Source organism: Nerophis ophidion, linkage group LG20 (assembly GCF_033978795.1).
Source record: "Nerophis ophidion isolate RoL-2023_Sa linkage group LG20, RoL_Noph_v1.0, whole genome shotgun sequence".
Classification (NCBI taxonomy): Eukaryota; Metazoa; Chordata; class Actinopteri; order Syngnathiformes; family Syngnathidae; genus Nerophis; species Nerophis ophidion.
Window position 1 is genome coordinate 5,247,286 of NC_084630.1, and position 21,405 is coordinate 5,268,690.

A 21,405-nucleotide genomic window follows, 5' to 3' on the forward strand; every position below is an offset into this window, starting at 1 on the left:
TTCTAATCAAAAAATGAACTGTATAAATCAATAAATCAATCAATGTTTACTTATGTAGCTCTAAATCATGAGTGTCTCAAAGGGCTGCACAAGCCACAACGACATCCTCGGCTCAGATCCCACATCAGCACAAGTAAAAGAACTCAACTAAATAGGATGACAATGAGAAACCTTAGAGGGGACTGCAGATGTGGGGACCCCCCTTGGGCGACCAGTGCAATAGATCTAACATAATAGTGAGAGTCCAGTAGAACAAGGTTCGGTTTTGGGACCTAAATTGTTTATTTTATATATTCACGATGTATGTGAGGTATCAAAGTTATTGAAATGTGTTTTATTTGCGGACGACACCAACTTTTATAGTTCGGGACATGACTTAAAAGCGTTATCAATCCTTATTGAACAGGAAATGATTAAACTTAAGAGATGGTTTGATGTCAATAAATTATCAGTAAATGTAAAAAAAAAAAAAAAAAAAGTTCATGATTTTTTTGTAAGAGAAAAAAGGAGCAAACGATCAAACTGTCAATAGATGGAATTGATACTGAAAGGGTTTCTGAACTTAGATTTTTAAGAGTGATACTGGATGATGGTGGTCTGACATGGAAATCTCATATTGAACATGTACGGAAAAAGATGTCTAACAGTATGTTTATATTAAAAAAGGTAAAATATGTGTTAGATTATAGGGCAATGCGCATATTGTATTGTTCACTTATATTGCCGTATATCAGCTACTGTGTGGAAGTGTGGGGGAACACATAACAAAGGCATTGTATCAACAACAGAAAAGAGCTATAAGGATTATTCATAAAGTAGATTACTTAGAACACACTAACACATGGGTGTCAAACTCTGGCCCGCGGGCCAAATTTGGCCTGCCGTGTAATTTCATTTGGCCCTTGAGGCAATATCAAATTAACATTAGAGTTGTAACACCACATTCACAGCTAATACTCATACTCGTCAACCCTCCCAATTTTCCCGGGAGACTCCCGAAGTTCAGTGCCCCTCCCAAATTTCTCCCGGACAATAATATTGGGGGCGGGCCGTAAAAGCACTGCTTTTGGCGTTCTCTACACGTCGCCACGTCCGCTTTTCTTCCATAAAAACAGCGGGCCGGCCCACTCACATAATATATGCGGCTCATACACACACACGAGTGTATGCAAGGCATACTTGGTCAACAGCCATACAGGTCACATTGAGGGTGGCCGTTTAAACAACTTTAACACTGTTACAAAAATGCACCACACTGTGAACCCACAGCAAACAAGAATGACAAACACATTTCGGGAGAACATCCGCACCGTAACACAACATAAACAAAACCGGACAAATACCCAAAATCCCTTGCATCACTAACTCTTCCGGGACGCTACAATATAGACCCCCGCTACCATCAAACCCCGCCCCAACTCAAACCCGCCGCCGAAAAAAGGCATTAAATTTGTGTTTTTATTTTATTTGATATGCCATTGATATTTTTTATTATTATTATTTGAAACTGGATTTTGCATGTCACTATAAAGTTATATAAGCCTTCCTTGGTCAATATTCAATGCAAAACTTGTTTGGGTCCCTATTAAAAGGTTAATTTGTTCAACCTCGGCCCGCGGCTTTGTTCAGTTTTAAATTTTGGCCCACTCTATTTGAGTTTGACACCCCTGCTCTAACACATTATTTATGAATTCTGGTCTATTGAAACTACAGGAGCAAGTAAAGTTACATACATTGTGTGTCATGTTTAAGGCTAAAAGTAAAACATTACCATCAAATTTACAAAAAATGTTTGTCATCACTTCTGAGAATACAGAACATAGAAGAAAAGGTCATTTCAAACAACAATATTCAAGGACAACTTTAAAACAAATGTGTACATCAGTGGTGGGGGTAAAACTGTGGAATTCTCTTTACAATGAGATAAAAAACTGTAAAAATATATTCCAATTGAAAAAAACATAAAGATAGAACAATAAGATCATATGGACAGCCTTAAGTGTTTTCATTTTGCTTTTTATTTATTATTTTACTTATTTTTTTGTCTGGTTTTGTATCATTCGGTGAGGTGTATATCATTATTATTCTTATTTTCTTTGTTTGGTTTACACTTTATGAAGTTTTGCACTTGTTGTGTTTTTTTATTGTTTTTATTACATTTGTATGTGTTTGTTGGTTTATATGATATCCATGAAGTAAGACTACGTATTATTTCAAAGGGGGCAGGAAAATATAAGATTTTTCTTCATCCTGCTCCTTCACAGGCATTGTTGTGTGAATTTAAAATTGTATAATTGAGGTATAATTGTCTATCGATCAAAGATGCACATCAATGAAGGAGATAAATAAAAAAATGAATGAATGAATGAACTGTAAAACCTCCTGAGCAGGGGTGCCCATTACGTCGATCGCGAGCTACCAGTCGACCGCGGGGGGTGTGTCAGTCGATCTCCAGCCAGGCTTTTAAAGAAAATAGACCTAAAAATGAGTGATCATCAATCTTCACCAAGACGTCACTTAAATGACATTCACGGTACCGGAGGGTCTTGTGAGATGACGCTGGCTGCTGCAAGATCATTATTATGAAAATATGACCGAGAGGAAGGCGAGAAACACTTTTTATTTCAACAGACTCTCGCGCCGTACCTTCCGTCAAAACTCTAAAGGCCGACTGCACATTTCCTATCTTCACAATAAAAGCCCTGCTTCATGCTGCCTGCGCTAACTAAATACAGAGTCTCGGAAAACTGGCGTGCACAAGCGATTCCTCAGAAAGCTGGCGTGCACATCACTTGTGCACGCCAGCTTTCTGAGACTCTTATTTTGTTAGCGCAGGCAGCATGAAGCAGGGCTTTTATTGTGAAGATAGGAAATGTGCAGTCGGCCTTTCGAGTTTTGACGGAAGGGACGGCGCGAAATTCTGATGAAATAAAAAGTGTTTCTCCCCTTCCTCTCTGTAATTTTTTCATAATAATGAACTGGCAGCAGCCAGCGTCATCTCACAAGACCCTCGGGTGCCGTGAATGTCAATCAAGCAAGCTACGGAATTTGCCGCCAATGTTTTTCTTGTAAAGTGTATGGAAGCTGGATGAATTAGATGCCTAAAACCAACCACTTTCATGTGGTATTGTACAGAAAGGACAACTTTTTTTCTCCTCCGTTTGAAAATGTGGGCGTTATCATCATTACTGTCTGATTCCAATCAATGCAAGTCATCAGAATCAGGTAATACACCAACTTATATTCTTGTCTTTGTGAAAGAAAGACATCTATATGTGTTACACATGCTTGTATTATCATTAAACACATTTAACTTGTTTACAAAAATGTCTCTTTCATAAATAAATAAATATAAATGATATATATAAATGAGGTAGATCCCCTCGAGTTGGTCAATTGAAAAGTAGCTCGCCTGCAGAAAAAGTGTGGGCACCCCTGCTCCTGAGCCTTTACTCGGTCTCTCCTAAAATCAAATAAGTTTTTGCACAATATTCTAATTATTGAGAAGCGCCAACAAGAATGGTTTTCAAACCAACAGCATGTAACAGCGAACCGTCTCTAATTGGTCAATAAAAAAAACCTGATGCGTTTGCAAAGGTCACATTTCTACCAGTTAAAGACAACAAACAGACTATAATCAAAATCAGTTAAAATGTTTTAAAAAAGACCACATTTTAATTCTGAACTCTTAACATGACAACAAGACAACAACATGTAGTATACAAACACACGGATGATCTGTGACATGCTTGAGTGGGAAGAAGAGGAGCTCAAAGGGCACCGAGCGCAAGGTCTGGGAGGGTTTTGGAACGCTTTGAGATGAAAAAGGTGAGAAGGGCCACAGAGACCGTTTCCCATGATCCCACTTGACCTGACCTGGGCTGAGCTACACTCTAGTAGAAGTCGTGTGTGTTTGGTCAGGATGTAAACAGTTGGCAGAGGTTTGACAGCACTCACACACACACACACACACACACTCACACACCCACACACACCCAGGTTTCAGACACACGGGGACGTACATGTGATGTTCCCAAACACCCGTGAATCATATGCTGACTCAGCATTTTAACATGCAGCGAGAGCTCGGTCTAGTGTGACGAACCCTCAATATCACGATAAAATACACACAACAATAGCGGGTCGGACTCGAGTTTTTCTGTGGTCCAGTCCAAAAACACGTACTGTATGTTGGACTAATTGTACAGTAGACTTCATCCATCCATTTTCTACCGCTTATTCACTTTGGAGTCGCTGGTGCCTATCTCAGCTACAATCGGGCGGAAGGCGTCGTATACCCTGGACAAGTCGATTCACACTCACATTCACAAACTAGGGCCAATTTAGTGTTGCTAATCAACCTATCCCAGGTGCATGTCTTTGGAAGTGGGAGGAAGCCGGAGTACCCGGAGGGAACCCACGCATTCACGGGGAGAACATGCAAACTCCACACAGAAAGATCCCGAGCCCGGGATCGAACCCTGACTACTCAGGACCTTCGTATTGTGAGACAGACGCACTAACCCCTCTCCCACCGTGAAGCCCAGTAGACAGACTTGAAATTCATTATTGGTGTGACTGTTCATAGCAGTCCTGTGGTTTACTGATGACCCAACCTCGATTCGCGGTCTGAGTTGTGCCAGAAACATGTGCAATCTCATGTTTGCATTAAGTTACATTTGTTATTTTGCACTAAAAACAAACATTATTGAACAATTTGTCACGATCGTGGTTGCAGATGGTAAGTAACAGCAATATTATTTATTAAAGCAAAAGAAAAACTCACGAGGGAGTGAGAAAACACTCTAATAGTGAGAGAAACAAAAGAAGGCGAGTGCAAACAGACTCGTACACTGCTTTTGTGGGAGATCAAATAGGCATACAATGCAAAAAGTCAGTGTTCAAAAATAAAATTAAAATTACAAAAATTAGGGGTACTTTATTTGAAGTAAGCAGAATTAGCTGCCAATAGAACAAGAAAATTCGGCTTGTCAAGACTTTCAAGTAAAATTAGCTAACCTTAATGAACCCAAAAATACCTTAAAATAAGTATATTCTCACTAATAAGAGAGAGAAAGAGACCTTTTTGCTCAATATGTTGAAAAATATTCTTAAATTAAGTAAATGCGAGTGCCATTATCTTGACATAATGATATGCGATCGGCATAAAGTTGTTTTTTTTTTTTTAATGCTTGAAGTAAGAAATTATTACATTAAAAAAGCAGTTTTATACTTGAGTGTTAATGACACAGCTTTGCATCGGTTGACATTCTAGTTTCAAGCATGTTTTACTCAATATAGTAATATCTTACTGAGATCATTTAGGACCAAAACTATTAAAACAGGTAAAACACTAACATACAATCTGCTTAGTGAGGAGAATTTTCACATCAGACAGAAAATAAGCAAATATCAGCCTTATTTGAGATATTTAATCTTACTTAGATTTCAGTTTTTGCAGTGTAGCAGAGCAGTCAATAACAAACAACAATGATCCAAGGCTGAGTGAAATAGGAGACTGATTGGCGACCGGGTACAAGTGGGTCCCGGTTGCCAATCAGAACTTACAAAATAAGGGCACAGGACAGGAACTAAAACACCACACGCAGAGAAAACGCAAACAAAACAAAACACTCACAAGGGTGTGACACAACTAAATTCAATTTGATGCATGTTTTGTCCTAAAATAATAAGTTTTATTAAAATAGTATAAAAATTGTTTGACGTAAATAAAAAAAAAACAGATGTCTGATAATGGCCTTTTTACCGATATCCGATATTCCGATATTGTCCAACTCTTAATTACGGATTCCGATATCAACCGATACCAACATATACAGTCGTGGAATTAACAAACTTATTTTGTTGTGATGCCCCGCTGGATGCATTAAACGATGTAACAAGGTTTTCCAAAATAATTCAACTCAAGTTATGGAAAAAAAAATGCCAACATGGCACTGCCATATTTATTATTGAAGTCACAAAGTGCATTATTTTTTTTTTAACATGCCTCAAAACAGCAGCTTGGAATTTGGGACATGCTCTCCTGAAGCATTAGGAGGTTGAGGTGGGCAGGGTTGGGGGTGGGGGGTGTATATTGTAGCGCCCCGGAAGAGTTAGTGCTGCAAGGGGTTCTGGGTATTTGTTCTGTTGTGTTTAGGTTGTGTTACGGTGCGGATGTTCTCCCGAAATGTGTTTGTCATTCTTGTTTGGTGTGGGTTCACAGTGTGGCGCATATTTGTAACAGCGTTAAAAGTTGTTTATACGGCCACCCTCAGTGTGACCTGTATGGCTGTTGACCAAGTATGCCTTGCATTCACTTGTTTGTGTGAAAAGCCGTAGATATTATGTGACTGGGCCAGCACGCAAAGTCAGTCCCGTTAAGGTTTACTGGCGCTTTGTACTTCTCCCTACGTCCGTGTAACAGCGGTGTTTTAAAAAGTCATACATTTTACTTTTTTAAACCGATACCAATAATTTCCGTTAATACATTTAAAAGCATTTATCGGCCGATAATATCAGCAGTCCAATATTATCGGACATCTCTATTAAAAAGTGTGAAAAAAAATGTAATTTTGGGAGAAGGGCCTCACAATAAATTCTGCTTAGGGCCCCAAATCAGCTTGGGTCAGCCCTGTTTTAGGGAACGCACTTACTTTTCTGTCACCACGCACAAAACACTAGGGATGATGTTTGATAAGAAATTATCGAGTTCGAGCCTATTATTGAATCCTCTTATCGAACCAATTCCTTATCGATTCTCTTATCGAGTCCAGATAAGTTGTTGTACATGGAAAAAATATATATATATTTGGTTTAACAAAAGCTCACTTTTATTATATAAGAAAAAAAAAATGTAATAAATACTGACTGTTACCCCCCTAAAAAAATAAAATAAAATAAATAAATATTGACTGTTGTTACCCAAAGTATATTAAGTGGGATTTTTCAGAAAAACAAATATATACAGTAACGCAAAAACAACCTGTCTCTGTGATCACTATAGGTGTATAAATAATAATATAGTGTTAAAAAAAATCAGTCCCTTGGGCACAAAACTGAAAATAATACAGCTCTCCAAAAAGTGCACTTCTGCTACTATTTGACATAACTGTTTGTCATGATGCTTTGACATTTTTGCACTTTATTTCTTTATTGAAAGAAAATTCTATGAAGAGAAGTTGTTTGCAAATGTGGTTACAATGCTAAAATATGCAAAGTTAAAGCTAAAAAAAGAAATACACTTTATTGAGTTAACATTATTTCTTTATGAGATTAGGAATATAACAACTACACTACCCAGCATGCAACGGGAGTGACGAGCATGCGCGGTAGCCCCGAAAAGTGTTGTTGCATGTCGTCACCCGGCAGTAAACGTCAAGAACTCAGCCAACACGCCTCGTCTGCATTATTTATAATTAGACTGACAACACATATACGGTGTGATTTTGCTTTGTTTACAAGGAAAGAAAAACAAAAGTTAAAAAAGGGAGATACGTTGTATATATATTAGGGGTGGGCAAATTCATGCGTTAATTATGAGTTAACTCATCAATCTATTAACGCCGACAATTATTTTATCGCACATTTGCGTATGTTGTTTACATGCTTTTATTTTGTTAACGCCTTTTCTTAACAAGATGGCGTCGCCCGGCGTGGAGGGGCTCTTGGTAAAGATGGAACATTTGGCAAAAATACTGGACAATTCTGCAAATTTCATGGCTGGCTTACAGCGTGGTCACTCCGGGATCACTTACGACCGCCAGACAATTCTGGATGTGGATAGATCGGGCCGTTTTGTACTGAATGATGCGTGCTTGCTAGACCGGCTAGCTAGCATGGGAATACTTTGCCGGCTACATCCAGCGGCCTGTGAAGCAGCGGAGTATATGTGTTGTCTGTCTATTTATGAATAATGCAGACCAGGAGTGTTGGCTGAGTTCTTAACGTTTGCTTTCAGAGCGTGCATATCACAACATACAAGATGCCGTCATGGCGACACACAACCTATACCGGGCTACCGCGCATACTCGTCACTCCTGTTGCATGCTGGGTAGGGTAGTTCTTTTATTCCCTGGCTCATAACATCACAATATAGTACCATGTATATGCGTTCAGTTTATCAAAGCACCAAGCAAACAATCGGAAAATTCCCATCATATCAATTCCTAGATATGGTCATAATTATTTTAAGTGCACTACGCAGAATAAACACAACATTATTAATATTGCTACTACGGATAATTTGATCCAAAATTCCCTAAAACAGCCCACTACCTATAATATAGGTTTTTTAAACATAAGATCCCTGATAAAAAAAATGTTTCTGCTGTTACCTCAGAAATTGCCTGTTCAGATGTTATGATTGTGGCTCAGAGATTTGTATGTAGATTATATTTATTTTCCATAACAAACAGGATAACTTAAATACCCTGGCAGTGGTAGTAATAAGCTTAAATGTTTGTATTTACATTTTTTGAGTTGATTTTCATAAAATATGCTATTTAACTGCTACTGTTTAACAAGGACTGATTTAAATTGTGTTTGCACAACAAATGTTTTGGCGCTTTTGTTCATGTGGGAGAATATTCCAATAAAGGTGCACTACACACTACTTTTGAATTCATTATTGGGCTTTGCGTATACAATGCAGTTAATCGCGATTAATGGGAGAAATAGTGCGATTAGCTTCGATTAAAATTTTTAATCGTCACCCAGCCCTAATATATATATATATACATATATATATATTCCTTATGCAGTAATTGACTTGCTGCTAATGATATCAGGTTAACGATGGGAAACAGCATTTTTAGAGAATATGATTTGCCTGAGTGGCTAGTAGACACGGAGAGTAACAAGAGGTAGAAAATGGATTAAAAAGGATCGATTTAATAATAATTTAAAAAAATGTAATTAAAAAAAAAGTTTTATTTGTGACTTCCTGCGGGCCGGATTTTGGATGCTGGCGGGCCGGATTTTGGGGACCACTGCCTAAACATCTCTTTTAGTTTGAGACACCCCTCAAAAAGAATGTTTTTATCGGGGGTGTCCAAACTTTTTCCACTGAGGGCCGCACACGGAAAAATTAAAGCATGCGAGGGCCATTTTGATATTTTTTATTAAAACCATAATAGAATATATGGATTTTTAAAAATGATTTTACTTTTAGGGGCCCCGGGGACCATAAAGGGTGTCAGTTAAAAAAAAGTTAAAAATAAGTCAGATTTTTATATTATTATTATTTTATTTAACGCTTACAGTAAATTTCTATATCAACTTTAAAAAAAAAAGTTTTATGGCATTTCTGTCAAAAACAACTTTGTTTTTCATAGTAAAACTGCAATATGCAGTATTTAGTAATTAGAGCCCTAAAAGATCAATAATGCAGGACACCATTGATTTTAATTATTTTATATTTTTGAGTAACCACAGTGAAAAGATAAATAAAATACCACTAAGTATATTTGGAATCCAAAAGGTGCCCCACTCAGAAAGTCATATATTTTTATTAGCAGTTAATCTCGATTAATCAGAGAAATAGTGCGATTAACTTCGATTAAAATTTGTAATCGTTGCCCAGCCCTAATATATATATGTATGTGCTGCGGTTGCTTTAAGAACGTTGCAACAGCTGCCGTAAAGGAGGTGCGTTGCTAGCCTGGTTGCTATGTTTCCGGTTGGTCGTAAAAGTGTTGGTCATGTGTTTGTACCCTGCTCAAATCTCTCAGTAAAGTTATTCATTTGATTATGTCTTTTGATTTGAACTTTATTACACCTTGGAGTGCTTTTTCCCGTCCGTTGTTTTCCTGCTTCCGCTATCTGCGCCTCATGACTGAGCAACGTGACGTCGTTTATTGTGATGTCTCACGGAGCATTTCTGGTCGGGACGGATTCGAATAAAGAACCAACTCTTTTTCTTTACTATAGTGGTCTCGATAACGCGTACCGGTTATCAAAAAGGGGTTCGGGTCCGAGGACTCGGTTCTTTTCTTATCGAACAACTGGGAAAAAAGGTTTCGAGCATCGTCCCTACAAAACACAATGAATAAAGTCATGATTTCGGTGAGTTTTGTGTGAAAGAACACCATTGAGGTCTTAACCCATATCTAACATCAGTGACCGCTTGCCTAAATAATGGACAAAAATGTCTGTTAGACACGTCTTTCTGTAAGTGTACCGCATGACCAGGTACATACTTTGCCATGTAACACCTCTTAAACACAATAAAACAATACCATCTCCATCCATATGTTAACACCCTGCACCTTCTCCATCAATACCCGCACTTTTCCAATAATTGATCCGCTAACACCCCTCCTCCCTCAGCTTCTCCTCCTTCAATTGTCTCTCGTTGCCTCACCCCTCCTTTCACTTTCTCTCTTCAGGGGGAGTCATTGAGTGTGTAATCACTTGGTTACGCTGTGTCAGTCTGCGTCTGAACCCGCCATCTGTCCTCTGGGTTTCCGTCTGGGACTCTACACACACTACACTATATAGTACACAACACACACACTGCAGAGTACAAGCATACAGACATGCGCGGCCCAGCCAAGCTCATTCACACCATGACATGATGACAGCTGTATCAGCCTCCTATTGACATGAGCTGTCAGAGGGGCAGTGACTAACATGGCACATCATGACATGTCAGGCACACCCCCTCCCGCGCTGCACGGACATGCTATGGCTTATGATTAAAAATCGGGTACATGCAAATACTATATATATTCTACAAATGTGTTTTTTTGATTTACAAATATTCCAAAACATTTCTACAGTTGTATATGTACTTATCATTTATTAATATTTTATTTGTTTACAATGTATTAAAATATATATGTATATATACACACACACATACATACATATATGTATATATAGATACATATGTGTATATATAAATGCATACATATATGTATATATACACACACATACATATATAGGTCTATATACACATACATACATACATATATATATATATATATATATTAGGGCTGGGCAACGATTAAAAATGTTAATGGAAGTTAATCGCACTATTTCGCCGATTAATCGCGATTAACTGCATTGTATACCAAAGCCCAATAATGAATTCAAAAGTAGTGTGCAGTGCACCTTTATTGGAATATTCTCCCACATGAACAAAAGCGCCAAAACATTTGTTGTGCAAACACAATTTAAATCAGTCCTTGTTAAACAGTAGCAGTTAAACAGCATATTTTATGAAAATCAACTCAAAAAATGTAAATACAAACATTTAAGCTTATTGCCACTGCCAGGGTATTTAAATTATCCTGTTTGTTATGGAAAATAAATATAATCTACATACAAATCTCTGAGCCACAATCATAACATCTGAACAGGCAATTTCTGAGGTAACAGCAGAAACATTTTTTTTATCAGGGATCTTATGTTTAAAAAACCTATATTATAGGTAGTGGGCTGTTTTAGGGAATTTTTGATCAAATTATAATGTTGTGTTTATTCTGCGTAGTGCACTTAAAATAATTATGACCATATCTAGGAATTGATATGGTGGGAATTTTCCGATTGTTTGCTTGGTGCTTTGATAAACTGAACGCATATACATGGTACTATATTGTGATGTTATGAGCCAGGGAATAAAAGAACTACCCTACCCAGCATGCAACAGGAGTGACGAGCATGCGCGGTAGCCCGGTATAGGTTGTGTCGCCATGACGGCATCTTGTATGTTGTGATATGCACGCTCTGAAAGCAAACGTTAAGATCTCAGCCAACACTCCTGGTCTGCATTATTCATAAATAGACAGACAACACATATACTCCGCTGCTTCACAGGCCGCTGGATGTAGCCGGCAAAGTATTCCCATGCTAGCTAGCTGGTCTAGCAAGCACGCATCATTCAGTCCAAAACGGCCCGATCTATCCACATTCAGAATTGTCTGGCGGTCGTAAGTGATCCTGGAGTGACCACGCTGTAAGCCAGCCATGAAATTTGCAGAATTGTCCGGTATTTTTGCCAAATGTTCCATCTTTACCAAGAACCCCGCAACGCCGGGCGACGCCATCTTTATAAGAAAAGGCGTTAACAAAATAAAAGCATGTAAACAACATACGCAAATGTGCGATAAAATAATTGTCGGCGTTAATAGATTGATGAGTTAACTCATAATTAACGCATTATCTTGCCCACCCCTAATATATATACATATATGTATATATCTACACATACAAAATATATATATATATATATATATGTATATACACACACACACACACACACACACACACACACACACACACACACACACACACACACACACACACACACAGAGAGAGGACTGTCTCAGAAAATTGGAATATTGTGATAAAGTCCATTATTTTCTGTAATGAAACTAAAAACATGGAGATGTCTTACATTCTGGATGCACTACACATCAACTGAAATATTGCAAGCCTTTTATTATTTTAATATTGCTGATTATGGCATACCGCTTAAGAAAACTCAAAAATCATATCTCAAAAAGTTAGAATATTTCCTCAGACCAAGTTAAAAAAAAGATTTATAACAGCAAAACAAAATCAAACATTTGAAAATGTCAATTAATGCACCAAGTGTTCGGTTAGGAATCCTTTCGCATGGATTACTGCATCAATGCAGCGTGGCATGGAGGCAATCGGCCTGTGGCATTGCTGGGTGGTTATGGATGCCCAGGATGCTTTAATAGCTGCCTTCATCTCATTTGCATTATTGGGTCTGGTGTCTTTCAGCTTCGTCTTCACTATACCCCACAAATTCTCTATAGGGTTCAGGTCAGGGGAGTTGGCAGGCCAATATTGGACAGTAATGCCACGGTCAATAAATCATGATGCTAAGTGCATATCATTATGTCAAGATAATGGCACTATCATTTACTTAATTTAAGAATATTTTTCAACATATTGAGCAAAAATGTCTTTTTTTTTTCCTACCAAGAAAAGTGCACTTGTTATTAGTGAGAATATACTTATTTTAAAGGTATTTTTGGGTTCATTGAGGTTAGATAATTTTACTTGTTTTGGAAAGTCTTGACAAGCCGAATTTTAATGTTCTATTGACAGATAATTTTGCTTAGTTCAAATAAAATACCCCTCATTTTTGTGTTTTTTTTTTGTTTTTGAACACTGACTTTTTACAGTGAAAAGTTGAGATCCATGAAGGAAAGAAGAAAGTGAATGAATGTTTACAACTGAATACATTTACATATGCAAAAAAAAATGTTTTCTTTTATATTAATTTTTAAAATGAATTAATGTTTATGACAACCTTATTCCAAAACACAGTATATGATGTGAGATATAACATGACAATGCATACGTTTATCATTTGTTTTCAAAATACTTACAAAAAAGTGGGAACCCATTTTTATGACTTGCTGGGGTCCATGGCACCCCATTTTGAAAATTCCTAGCGCCAACACTGCTGTCAACAGAGGAGAAAAAATGCTTTATTTAAATAAATATGTTATTTATTTACGCAAGTTTAATTATCATTGGCAAATGTTCACCTAGTCCCGGCCTTGGCGTGCTGACCGCCTTGGCACGAATATATGTGTCCTCTTTTTGGGATTTCAGAATATGGTCAGCCCACAGCAGGGGTGTCCAAAGTGCGGCCCGGGGGTAATTTTTTTAACGGCCCTAAGCACATTCTAAAAATACGATTAAAAAATAAAAAACAGAAAAAGTGGTATCAAAGAGTAAACAAGTGAAATGTGACAAGAAAACGTTGCAGTGTTTACTCTAATAACACAAAGCTGCCAAGCAGGCTGTTATTTTCTTAAAAAAATATATATAAATCAAAATCAATGTCACATTAAATATTCCACTTTGGGAAAATGTTGCATATTTTGTGTTTGCCATACAAAAAACAAAGTTGTTGTTTTTTTTACTAAAGAAGGGCCTAATAGGAACAAACAAAAAACCTAAACAACAATAAAAGTTATAATTGACAGATGAATCTGAAGTTGATCTCAAGACGATTGTGTTTAAAGTAAACAGTAAAAAAAAAAAAAAAAACGTTTTTTTTTATTTTTAATGAGTAGGACCCTTCGGGATCACCAATAATTTTAGTGCGATTTTTTTTGGTGTGTCATTGCTAAAAAAAGAATAAATTGAAATCATTTACATAGTGAAAGCCAATTTCTACAATGGTGTTATGTGTTGACATTTTTAAGGCTCCAATTATTCTATAGTCTCAAATATTCCACTTTAAAATTCTATTGGGGGAAACTATTGCATATTTTGTGTGTTTTTCTTCCATAACAGGGTTTCTTTGACAGAAAGGGCATACAACTTAAATCTTTAAAAATGTTATATTGACAGAGAGATATAATTTTGATCTAGAGTTTTAAAGGCCTACTGAAAGCCACTACTAGCGACCACACAGTCTGATAGTTTATATATCAATGATGAAATATTAACATTGCAACACATGCCAATACAGCCTTTTTACTTTACTAAATTGTAATTTTTAAATTTCCCACGAATTGTCCTGTTGAAAACGCCGCGGAATGATGACGCTTATGTTGACGTGTGCTTGTGACGTTATTGGTTGTAGCGGACATTTTATCCCAGCACCACTCACGGCTAAAAGTCGTCTGCTTTAATCGCATAATTACACAGTATTCTGGACATCTGTGTTGCTGAATCTTTTGCAATTTGTTCAATTAATAATGGAGACTATAAAGAAAAAAGCTGTTGGTGGAAAGCGGTGGATTGCAGTTGCCTTTAGCACCAAAACACAGCCGGTATTTCTTTGTTGTGGTGAAGCTTTAATATGGAACAGAGCGGTCAAGCGAACATGTTTCTCTACCACATGTCAAGCGGCAGGTTTCGGTGAGAAAATTGAGGTAATAAGTCTTACCGGAGACATGAGCGGAGCTTGTGTTGTTCTTCCTGCAGCTGTCAAAGAGGCAGCTGCGACTTTCTTGGCTCCTCCATGGCTTCCATCAGAGACACTGGCGGTCACCACACCCCTTCGACTTTCAGGTATGACTTTATAATCTCACAGAAACACTAGTAACACAATAAACAGATAAGGGATTTTCCAGAATTATCCTAGCAAATGTGTCTAATAACATCTGAATCGCTCTCACTGCCCTCGCCTTTTTTTTTTCTTCTAGTGCTTCACTCTAACTTTCCTTATCCACGAATCTTTCATCCTCGCTCAAATTAATGGGGAAATTGTCGCTTTCTCGGTCTGAATCGCTCTTGCTGCTGGTGGCTATGATTATAAACAATGTGAGGATGTGAGGAGCCATACAACCCGTGACATCACGCACACATCGTCTGCTACTTCGGGTAAAGGCAAGGCTTTTTTATTAGCGACCAAGAGTTGCGAACTGTATCGTGGATGTTCTCTACTAAATCCTTTCAGCAAAAATATGGCAATATCGCGAAATGATTAAGTATGACACATAGAATGGACCTGCTATCCCCGTTTAAATAAGAAAATCTCATTTCAGTAGGCCTTTAAACCTTAAATAACAACCTTCCATCCATTTTCTACCGCTTATTCCCTTTTGGAGTCGCGGGGGGCGCTGGCGCCTATCTCAGCTACAATCGGGCGGAAGGCAGGGTACACCCTGGACAAGTCGCCACCTCATCACAGGGCCAACACAGATAGACAGACAACATTCACACTCACATTCACACACTAGGGCCAATTTAGTGTTGCCAATCAACCTATCCCCAGGTGCATGTCTTTGGAAGTGGGAGGAAGCCGGAGTACCCGGAGGGAACCCACGCATTCACGGGGAGAACATGCAAACTCCACACAGAAAGATCCCAAGCCTGGATTTGAACCCAGGACTGCAGGAACTTTGTATTGTGAGGCAGACGCACTAACCCCTCTGCCACCATGAAGCCCCCTTGAATAACAATATAAAATAATTACACATTTTAAATATTTTTTGTGCCAAAATCTTTTGGGGTCCCCAGAATCAAGCCTGAGTGGAGGCCTAAATGAATATTTTTACACATATATTGTATTGGATTTTAAAATAAAAACATATCAAAATGGCCCCTGCTTGCTTTGATTATTCAGTGTGCGGCCCTCAGTGGAAAAAGTTTGGACACCCCTGGCCTACGTAAATATGACTTTTTATCTCATAATTACAACTTTTTTTCTTTTTTTATCTGATACTCAATACTTACCATTGGGGTAGTTTTATGTTTGGCAGAAACAAACTTCCATACAAATCTGGCAGATTTAAAAAAAACTTCATGCTAAATGTAGCCTGTTTTACCTTAAACACATTATGTTCATTCGAGATTTACTAACACAATTACGAGCTTAATAATGCACACATTGAAAATAAGTGTTATTAAAGACCTTATTAGGCTACCAAATGTTAAATAGTTTAGCTAATATTTGTGTGTGTTGGCATTTCTCACCTTCCTCTTTGATTTGACAAAACAGTCTGCGGCCATTTTGCGAGGCTTTTCTACTTCCTGGTTGTACCATCTGTCAAAAAGTCAGGGGGTGTTGAAAATAAAAAAAATAAAATAAAAATAACACTAAGCTCACAATAACATTGTTATGTCTTTGAGTTTGTTCATAAAGATGGCATATGTCTAGTGGGCTGTTTTCTGAGCACTATATGTGTTTTTTTTAATTCTATTTTTAGTGTTTTATGTTGGCCTTTCACTCTTTAAGAGCAGTGGCGCAGTTGGAAGCGTGGCCGTGCCAGCAACCTGAGGGTTCCTGGCTCGATTCCCATCTTCTACCAACCTCGTCATGTCCGTTGTGTCCATGAGCAAGACACGTCACCCTTGCTCCTGATGGGTGGTGGTTAGGGCCTTGCATGGCAGCCCCCTCCTTCAGTGTGTGAATGTGTGTGTGAATGGGTGAATGAGGAAGTAGTGTCAAAGCGCTTTGAGTGCCTTGAAGGTAGAAAAGCGCTATACAAGTATGACCCATTTACCATTTAGCAGCATAGAGCAGTGATTTTCAACCACTGTGCCTTGCATTCACACACACAAGTGAATGCAAGGCATACTTGGTCAACAGCCATACAGGTCACACTGAGGGTGGCCGTATAAACAACTTTAACACTGTTACAATTATGTGAGCCCGCACCAAACAAGAATGACAAACACATTTCGGGAGAACATCTGCACCATAACACAACATAAACACGACAGAATTTTTGAGAAATAAATATTTTTATTTATTTCTCCCATTCCACCCCACTTGTTTTCCTGTATCTCACTTTTTTTTTGTAAGAAGTTGGCTGTTCTGTCTCCCTGTCATGTTTGTTTGATCTTGAATAGGATTGCGCTGAAAATTTTAATTTCCCTTTGGGGATTAATAGAGTATGTCTAATTCTGTCTAGAGGCAGAGGGGTTAGTGCGTCTGCCTCACAATGCGAAGTTCCTGCAGTCCTGGGTTCAAATCCAGGCTCGGGATCTTTCTGTGTGGAGTTTGCATGTTCTCCCCGTGACTGCGTGGGTTCCCTCCGGGTACTCCGGCTTCCTCCCACTTCCAAAGACATGCACCTGGGGATAGGTTGATTGGCAACACTAAATGGTCCCTAGTGTGTGAATGTTGTCTGTCTATCTGTGTTGGCCCTGCGATGAGGTGGCGACTTGTCCAGGGTGTACCCTGCGTTCCGCCCGATTGTAGCTGAGATAGGCGCCAGCGCCCCCCGCGACCCCAAAAGGGAATAAGCGGTAGAAATGGATGGATAATTCTGTCTAATTCTGATTCTGAATCCCTTGCAGCACTAACTCTTCCAGGACGCTACAATATACACCCCCTGCTACCACCAAACCCTGACCCCCCCCCAACCCTGCCCATCTCAACCCCCCTATCCCCATCTCCCAAATTCGGAGGTCTCAAGGTTGGCAAGTATGAGCGGGAGACAGTGAGCAGGTAAAAAAAAGGTATGTAACGCTTAAACCAAAAATGAATGCAAAAGGAAAGGCCCGCTCGGAAAAGGCACTGAAGCACAGGGATGGCTACGTAAAACAAAAGTAAAACTGAACTGGCTACAAAGTCAACAAAAACAGAATGCTGGACGACAGCAAAAACTTACAGCGTGTGGAGCAAAGACGGCGTCCGTGTGTAGTCGGATCGAGTCTGCGTTGTGTATTGTGGTGTTGCTCGGAAGACAAGGGGACTCTGTGGTTGCCTTGAGCCAAAACAGATGTCATATTAATTTCTGCAAGAACTACACAGGAAGTAATGCGGCAACATTAAAAGCCTACTGAAAGCCACTACTAGCGACCACGCAGTCTGATAGTTTATATATCAATGATGAAATATTAACATTGCAACACATGCCAATACGGCCGCTTTAGTTTACTAAATTGCAATTTTAAATTTCCCGTGAAGTATCCTGTTGAAAACGTTGTGGCATGATGACGCGGGCGCGTGACGTCACCGGTTGTAGCGGACATGTTCTTCCAGCACCCCTCACGGCTAAAAGTCGTCTGCTTTAATCGCATAATTACACAGTATTCTGGCCATCTGTGTTGCTGAATCTTTTGCAATTTGTTCAATTAATAATGGAGACGTCAAAGAAGAAATTTGTAGGTGGGAAGCAGTTTATTGCGGCTGCCTTTTGCAACACAAACACAGCCGGTGTTTCCTTGTTTACATTCCCGAAGGTGAAGCTTTACTATGGAACAGAGCGGTCAAGCGAACATGGTTCCCGACCACATGTCAACCGGCAGGTTTCGGTGAGAAAATTTCTGGTAATAAGTCGGCTCTTACCGTAGACATGAGCGGAGTTTGCGGACTCTCTTACCTCCCCCTATAGGAGACACTGGCGGTCACCACACCCGTGGCCACACCCCTCCGACTTTCAAGTACCATACAAGCTCACTAAAACACTAGTAACACAATAAGCAGATAAGGGATTTTCCAGAATTATCCTAGTAAATGTGTCTAATAACATCTGAATCGCTCCCACTGCAATCGCCTTTTTTCTTTTTTTTCTCTTTTTTTCTAGTCCTTCACTCTAAATTTCCTCATCCACGAATCTTTCATCCTCATTCAAATTAATGGGGAAACCGTCGCTTTCTCGGTCCGAATCGCTCTCGCTGCTGGTGGCCATGATTATAAACAATGTTCAGACGTGAGGAGCTCCGCAACCCGTGACGTCAAGCGCACATCGTCTGCTACTTCCGGTACAGACAAGGCTTTTTTATTAGCAACTAAAAGTTGCAAACTTTATCGTCGATGTTCTCTACTAAATCCTTACAGCAAAAATATGGCAATATCGCGAAATGATCAAGTATGACACATAGAATGGACCTGCTGTCCCCGTTTAAATGACAAAATCTCATTTCAGTAGGCCTTTAACACAGGACTCTGCAGCATACCAGTCTCCTCACACAGGTCTCAGCAGCAAGTGAGGGCGACAACTTCACTACCGGAAGAAGGTAGGACTTCAAACTAAAATGACAAATGCTCCCAAAACAAACTATTTGCTGAAAAAAATACAAAATAAAAGTGACAATGAATAGTATAGTGCAGGGGTCACCGACCTTTTTGAAACCAAGAGCTACTTATTGTGTGCTGATTAATGGGAAGGGCTACCAGTTTGATACACACTTAAATAAATTGCCAGAAATAGCCAATTTTCTCAATTTACCTTTAATAAATAAATCTATATATTAAAACAAAAATGGGTATTTCTGTCTGTCATTCCGCCGTACATTTTTTGTACGTTTTTTGTAGAGAACAAATGATGAAAAAAAAACTTTTAAAAGAGGAGACAACATGAAAAAAATTTAAATTAAATTTTGAAACATAGTTTATCTTCAATTTCGACTCTTTAAAATTCAACCGAAAAAAATGAAGAGAAAAACTAGCCAATTCGAAAGTTTTTGAAAAAATTACAAAAAGAATTTATGGAACATCATTAGTAATTTTTCCTAACTAAGATTAATTTTAGAAGTTTGATGACATGTTTTAAATAGCTTAAAATCCAATCTACACTTTGTTAGAATATATAACAAATTGGACCAAGCTATATTTCTAACAAAGACAAATCATTATTTCTTCGAGATTTTCCAGAACTATTTTTAAAAAAATTCAAAAGACTTTGAAATAAGATTTAAATTTGATTCTACAGATTTTCTAAATTTGCCAGACTATTTTATTTTTATTTTAATCATAATAAGTTTGAAGAAATATTTCACAAATATTCTTCATCGAAAAAACAGAAGCTAAAATGGAGAACTAAATTAAGATGCATTTATTATTCTTTACAATAAAAAAACAACAACAACTTGAACATTGATTTAAATTGTCAGGAAAGAAGAGGAAGGAATTCAAAAGGCAAAAAGGTATATGTGTTTAAAAATCCTAAAATAATTTTTAAGGTTGTATTTTTTCTCTGACATTGCTTCTTATAACTTTCAGAAAGACAAAGTAAACAAATAAAAGAATTTATTTAAACAAGTGAAGACCAAGTCTTTCAAATATTTTCTTGGATTTTCAAATTCTATTTGAGTTTTGTCTCTCTTGGAATTAAAAATGTCGAGCAAAGCGAGACCAGCTTGCTAGTAAATAAATACAATTTAAAAAATATAGGCGGCTCACTGGTAAGTGCTGCTATTTGAGCTATTTTTAGAACAGGCCAGCGGGCGACTCATCTGGTCCTTACGGGGCACCGCGTTGGTGACCCCTGTTATAGAGAAATCAAATAAAACGTGGGGGGATTTTGGTGGAATGCATCAAATCTATCTTATATACCTGTTACACATGACATGACAATCAACAAGGTCCCCACAAAGAAGGATAGAGTACGCACAACCTAAATAGTCTTGATTGCGAAAAAAAAAAAGCAGGTGAGGGGAATAGCACTCAAAGAAAGGCGTGAAGCTGCTACAGGAGAACACCAACAAAACAGGAAATGTCACCAAAATAACAGCGCAAGACAGGAACTAAAGCATTACACACAAGAAACAACAAAAAAACTCAAAATAAGGCAGGACAACCTGGTGGAGTTTACAAGTTTTAACCTTTTCTGCTGGTGGTGTGCCTCCGTATTTTTTTTTTAACGAAAAAAAATGTGCCTTGGCTCGAAAAAGGTTGAAAAAAACACCGGCATAGAGTGTTAGCACGTTGCTGTCACTCTGACAGAGGTGGGTAGAGTAGCCAGAAATTGTACTCAAGTAAAAGTACTGTTACTTTAGAGATGTATTACTCACGTAAAAGTAAGGAGTAGTCACCCAAATATTTACTAGAGTAAAAGTAAAAAGTATGTTGTGAAAAAAATACTCAAGTACTGAGTAACTGATGAGTAACCTGTTCGTTTAATGATGACGGCAACAAGTAATGCACAAATATATAAAAATAGCAATAAACAAATTCACAGCCAGGAATATCTCTTAATCCATCCATCCGATTTCTACCGCTTATTCCCTTTG

The 21,405-nt window shown here is 38.2% G+C and overlaps 1 protein-coding gene across 4 annotated transcripts in view; it reads right to left on the bottom strand.

Moving 5' to 3' along the window:
- The window catches only part of ubn1 (ubinuclein 1), a 240,863-nt gene extending 224,372 nt beyond the window's left edge, over positions 1-16,491 (bottom strand). Inside the window, exons 1-4 of one of the 4 annotated variants that reach the window (XM_061880360.1) lie at positions 16,417-16,491; positions 14,885-15,036; positions 13,530-13,670; positions 13,368-13,441 (exon numbers count right to left, since the gene is read on the bottom strand). The gene's annotated coding sequence lies outside the window, so the exon portion shown is untranslated. The remainder of the gene's footprint in view (positions 1-13,367; positions 13,442-13,529; positions 13,671-14,884; positions 15,037-16,416) is intronic. The other 3 variants (XM_061880359.1, XM_061880361.1, XM_061880362.1) reach the window with 3 other exon arrangements.
- Between the last annotated feature and the right edge of the window lie 4,914 nt (positions 16,492-21,405).